Genomic DNA, 6,821 nt, shown 5'->3' on the forward strand with positions numbered 1-6,821 from the left:
AGTTGACAGTGATATTCAAATTTGCAGTGGTCTCTTATTATCAGCAACCGTAGAATGACATCAGAAAACTATGCAGTGGTCTCTTAATTTCCAGAGCTATATATCATGTTCCTGACAGTAATACATATATGCAGTATATATTTATAAATAAGGAAGATTTAAAGACAAACCAAATGAATCATATAGTATATATAAGTGCTGGTTTTCCAAAAACCTATTAAATAAATAACAAACAGGCAAAAACAGGTGACAAGAAAGGAAAATAAATAACACTGCCTTTTTAGTCCAATTCATTCATCTTTCTGCTAATGGACCCACTTCTCAGTTTCCTTACATTTTTTTCTATTCAGCCTCTATTTGGCCCTTTTGGTCTCATACCCTTTCAACAAGAAACCCTTTCTGCCTTTCAAATCCAAATACGTAATGCCATTCAGTTGCGAACACCAGGTTCATTTGATATTTCATCTCATCTGAAAATAAATAATATGATAGGTTTTTTCTCCATACGCCATGACAATTTGTTTTTTCGTGTTTCTGGTATTGATCAAAAGAAAACAAGATGGACTGATACATGCACACGCAGAGATGAGTGAGAGGTCCACTAGTTTGTCTTTGTGTATAAAAGCCTAACTGTACATTGTGGAACTGACAGTGGAAAGTACTGACAGGATGGTGATCAACTATGTTTTCTTTGAGTGATAGATAGATAGAGAAACAGATAGATTAACTCTAAACAATACAGATATATTATCATATCATCTTTGTAATGGAAACACAATGTTAAACAACCTCACAAATAATTTAACATGGATTTTGAGTGATTGCACTATAAGCAGTAATTCACAATGTACAATGGTCTTTTACAACATTTAACCTCTGGCGTATTTTAGGACATTTTTCTACAGGCTCTCTGCGAAACCGAGGACAGAGGATGTATATGTATGGAAATAGAACACCATCCTATGTACCTTAAGGCAAGGCAAGATTATTTATGTAGTACATTTCATAGACAGGCAATTCAACATGTTTTACTCAATGAAAAGCAAAGAATAGTAATAGCCTAAATTCCCTATTTTTGTTTTACATCTGTCAAACTACAAGGGACTAAATGGTCATGGAGGGGAAGGAGATTGAATTTTATTCTTTTCAAGTTAAAATTGTACTTATTGATAAACTATTTCATTTATATAGCACCACAACGGATGAACGTATATTCCCAGGAATTTTACAAGGACCAGCTTGAACATGAGTCTTGATAGAACTCAAGGGTAGAGGAGGCTGGATTGTATTTGAGTGAATTCACTGATCTGTCATCACAACTGAATCTCTGTGATTCAAATGCTTGACTTATAAGCTTTAATTAAAAATTGCCAACGATGGTTGTCTTATGGTGGTGGTTGTTTATTGTTTTAAGTGAGTGCATTTTAAATGGCAGTTAGACCACACACTAACCTGTTGGCATGACGGATATGCATGTATTCACACTTGTATGCATCTTGTTCTGACAGAAAAACAATTTCTTTTCACCCCACTTATTCCTCTTTTCAGTCTTCTTCACAAATTATTGCTGCACACAACACCCTACCTCATGCTTGACCTATACAGCTATGATGAAGATGATAAAACTGTCACAGTCGAAGGGTCAACAGTTACACTGGCAGTGGTATATGTGGTATAAAAACAGGAATTTGGGCATATCTATATCATTAATGAAATGATCATTTTAGCTGTATAAATGACTGCAACAATGCCAATAAGTAGGTTATATTTCCCATTGCATTATTGCAGTGGTTCTTATACTGAATAAAGACTTTATTAGTTATTTTCTTTAATACCTGTATACTTCACTGTATTGTTTTTATAGATATAATTGTTTATGTTTGTTTCCTTAGAAATCTGGTGATTCTAAGTCTGTTTGTTCATTTTGCCACTGTAAGCGCTTTAACTTGTTTTCTTGTTCCATTCTCAAAATGGAATTATTAATATGTCCCAAACAGGAGAATTTCATCTGCCAAGATTACCAAATCTTTCAATAAATTCAAACCAACCTCTGAAAGTATTTTACTCACTGCAAAAACTGTTTTTCTTATCTATTGTTATTAATCTTATATTCAGATTAAAAAATAAATCTAGTTGGGGGCCAAGCAGCGAAGGCACCCATTACATTATTGTTTTTCCGCCATGGAAGTCTATGGCAGCCCATAGAACCGTCTGGTAAAAAGTTGTAAAATTTGGCACACTAATTTGGCACAGTCCCATGATTAAAATTCACTAAGTTTCAAGTCAGCACCTCGAGCACTCTAGCGGCACCAACAGGCCTAAGTTGGACGTGCGTTCACACACGTAACTTTTTACCGGTTTCTAAAAATTCTTTTAAATTAGGTATCGTTGGAATCCTTGGACCAAGCCAAGTTCAACGCACCCTATGATATCATTTTGGAGTCTTTTGACCACTAGGGGGGCGCTGTAATCACAGGAAGTAGGCTCTTATCTCAGCAATGCTTTCACTTTTATAAACCAAACTTGGTACATGGACTTGGGACCCCATCCTGAGGACACACAATAAATTTGGTGACCTTCGACCACTAGGGGTGCGCTAGAGATACAGGAAATTACCTCATATCTCAGCAACGCCTTTACTTATCGAAACCAAACTTGGTATATGGACTCGGTGACCCCATCCTGAGGACGCACAATACATTTGTGTCCATATTATGTAATAACCATCCAAAATTGATGTCTTTATTGATAAGAACAGCAAAACAATGTGTATTTTAATCAAAATCTATTGTAATCATAGGCAAGGAGTTGAAAGTGTTCAAAGGCTATGGCCTATTTCTTTACGCAAAGGCCAACTGACTGTCATTAAGCTCTGAATGAAGAAATAAAGCAATAGTGCTATTGAGGACGAAACGTGAAAGAAAGCACAGTGAACATTATCTTAAACCTCAACTTTTCCCACATTCGGCATTTCTCATTTTTCCGACAACATATAAATCCATTCCTCCGAAGCCTAATTAATCCGACCGTTGCATTTTTGACAAGTGTTGGGAATAGGCCTCTGCTGTGCCTGTTGGTTTCAAGGATCTATATCGCACTGGATTGATTAACCTAGCCTATTGTCGCCGGTGCCACCCTATCAACAATAAAGTGATTCTTGATCAGTTGTTGTTTTGATTGGCGGTGTAGGGGAGAAGAGTGGTAGGCCTAGCACTTTTTTATATTACAGGATTCACTATTATAGCACTGTCATGACGCTAACTTACAACTGCAGCCTGGGCCTAGGCCTACGTTACTGTGCTTATTTTAATGACTGCGTCAGCCAGCTCACTCTTAACTTAAGTTGCTAATAGGCCTAAACTGGTTGCTGGTGTGTTGAGAGACCTTTCAATTAATCTTATTTGCATAGTTACTTTAAGCGCAATCCATGTCAAAAGAATCTTCGTGCGTTTCACTGTTGCGTTCATTTATTGGCCATTACCAATTCAGCGATCAATAAACACATGTGGTATCAAAACGTGAAGTTGTCAGGGCATCATTACTGTGAATATGGGAACAGACTATTTATATTCCAACCCACAACATAGCGTACCCAAACCTCAACTGCTGCCTACTGTATATGAACGGGAATCCCAATGTCACATAGCCTACACGGTAGTCCTAGTCTACATGCATGTACAGAAAAATAAGATATCCACATATAAGCAGCTTGCAGTAGAAGCACATATATATTAAATAAATATATTTCCATGTATTTCTTAATATATTTCAAAATATGTATGTATGTGTATATATATATATACGAATTCAATATTGCCCACTTTCTTATATTTTCTGCATATAATTAAATATATTCAGCATGGACATGGAACGCAAAATATCCATTTTGGGTTCCACATATACTTGCACATTCTTGTACTATATATTTATTAAATATATTGTAGCCATCGATTTGATTTTTCTGTATGGGTACGCATATAAGCAGTCAGTATACAAGCACACCAATTGTGACTACCTTGTTCTTGCCCATCTGCAAATTCTCCCATTCTCCCAGAAACGCCAGATTTTGGAGTAGCTCCTCCCAAACACATAGCTGCCTCTATGGTGCTTAACTTTAGTACCAAATGAAAGCAAGATCTTCCTTAAAAAGCTGTGTGAGTGAAAAAACGATGGTGCCGAGTGTGGGAAAAGTTGAGGACATTAGATTTAAAAATAACATTCACTGTGCTTTCTGTAGAAGCATAGGCCTTCAGAAAGACTAATAAACATGTTTCTTATTCAATAGCAGTATTGTTTTATTTCTTCATTCAGAGCTCATGACAGCCTTTGCATAAAGAAATTGTCTATAGCCTGAATTTGAGCCTGAGTAGCCTAAAATACGCATTGATATGCTGTTCTTATCAATAAAGACATTAATATTTGTTGGTTATTACATCATGCACCATATTATTACATTTTCATTACATTTTTTCCGCAACACCCACATTTTGTAATAACAACTGCAATATGTAATAACTTATTACATAATGCGTCAAAATGTATTACATATTGCATTGAGGCAGTTTATTACATAATGCGGCAGATTATTACAAAATGCGGCAGGTATTACATAATGACGTTCAAATGTATTACATTTTGTCGAGTTATTACATAATGGGGTGTTATTACATAATGCGTTGTTACACCCCTCATTGTTGCTTGCAGCTATATTTGGTATTGTTTTTAGTATAAAGACACTTTATGCTTTTCTCATGAGAATTTTGACTTATTTTTCGATTTCAAAAACATCAACAACATGAACAAACATTGTTTAATGAACAAACATTATTTTTAGATTTCAAGAACATCAACAAGAACAATCATTGCTTGTCTTTAAAGGTCCCATGTGTAAGACCTTCTCCCATCTAGCGTTTAGGGATTATATTGCAACCTAATAGAACTACGGTAGCCGTCAAAAACACCCAATTCACACCAAAGATCCGCATCGAGACGAACCCGTCGCATAAGGAGTTGCAGCGGTGTGAATTAAATGGTGCACGTCGTTGCCAGCTGTTGCAAGCCATCGCAAAGCATTTAACGTTACCATATCTAGTCGCAGCTCATCTCGTTGCAAATCTACCTAGATGATGGCCCTAGTTCCAGACTCCTAAATAGGTGTGTACATACAAACACTTTTCTCTTTTGGCATTGCTTATGTGTGATGCCAATGAAACACACTTTCGTACATGGAATAAATCATTTAATTTTGCCTGTTAACCGAGCTAGTTAGCACAGTAAACTGAAAGTGAATGGGAATGGCTAGTGATGTTCGCTAGCTAAGTAGCAGCGAAGGACTTTGGTTAAACTTGTACATTGTTGCAAACTAACCTGAAATTACATACATTCAGCAACTTTGTGGTAGTCTGCTAGTTCTAGCAAAACTATGGTAGGTTAGTATTTTAACTGTCTCTGGGTCTAGAGCCTTTGAACAGGTAGCCGTGCACAAGAGCTTTGCTGAGATGACAGATCACAAACAAAGTTATTTTTTGTCTTTATTTGTTTCGTTGGAAAATACAATGCCAATGTTGGAATGTTAGGACGTCATGTAGCTTGTAGAAAATGGGTTCATAACTTACATCGCTGAAAGTAGGGAAATTCAGCATATGAATCCAAGAAAGTTTTTCTTTGCAAGCCAAAGACAGCGCCCCTTAATAGACATTCTCTGACGGTGCTGTATTTCACAAATGTCCCTAGCCGGTCACCGCTATTTTAAAATGGCGCACGTAGATGGAGCGTTTATAAACGCTATGTATATGTAAATGCCGATTTCTAAGCCCATAGGTATGCTTCGGTGGTGGTGGTAATTAAACATGAATGAGGCCACATTTATGAATGGGAAATGTTAATATATTTAACAACCAACTGAAAATGTTACACACTGTCCCTTAAAAGCAACACCAACGCACTTTTCCTCTGTCGCACGCACGCTATTTCTTTATCTAACACCAGCTTTGGAAATAACGATGTCCAAAGACAAGGCAGAGTATGTTGCATAATTTTATGAAAGTATGATGTATTGCGACATCAGAAGCAAGTCAAATTTGTAGTTTCTTATGTCTCGTTCCATCGAACTACAGATTTGCTACCCGATCTGGCAAACTTGCATAGCCGATAGAGGGTCGCGAAGCGAATGCAGTGGTGCCGTTTACCCTGTTACGATTTGATGAACCACTGAAACGATTTTGGAAACATTATTTTAAGGTACAAAACACTCTTTGGTGTTGCTTTAAGACACATTTGCTTAAATGCACTAGCAGACAAATTTGCTGCAAGTTTTCTTGATAACATGTCTTAAAATAAGTCAAACTCTTATTAAATTCAGTCAAATAATTTTACAAGGAACCACTAGGTAAGTGTCTTTATACTAAAAACAACTAGACTTTTTTCATTTTTAATATAAGATTACTGTAAAACTTCAAATAATAGCCAAGTCCCAAATAGACGCCTATCTCTTTTAAATGCCTGGTGTGGCTACAGGTTTGGGTTAAAGGTCGGTCTCAAATAGAGGCCTGGTCTGTTTTTTAGTTTCGTGTTGTATTTAATCTTCTAAAACCCGTCAGATCGTCTGTTTAAAGCCCAATTCACACCAAAGATTCGCAATGAGACGAAACCGTTGTAGAAAGGAGTTGCAGCAGTGTGAATTAGATGTTGCACGTCGTTGCAAGCCGTCGCAAAGCATTCACCATGTCTAGTCACAGTTGCAAGGTTTTAGAATGTTGCAGCTCATCTCGTCGCGAATCATTGGTGTGACTTAAGCCAGTATGGTGCAGACTGCGGTGGGG

This window comes from Alosa alosa, chromosome 16 (genome assembly GCF_017589495.1).
Source record: "Alosa alosa isolate M-15738 ecotype Scorff River chromosome 16, AALO_Geno_1.1, whole genome shotgun sequence".
NCBI classification, from domain to species: Eukaryota; Metazoa; Chordata; class Actinopteri; order Clupeiformes; family Clupeidae; genus Alosa; species Alosa alosa.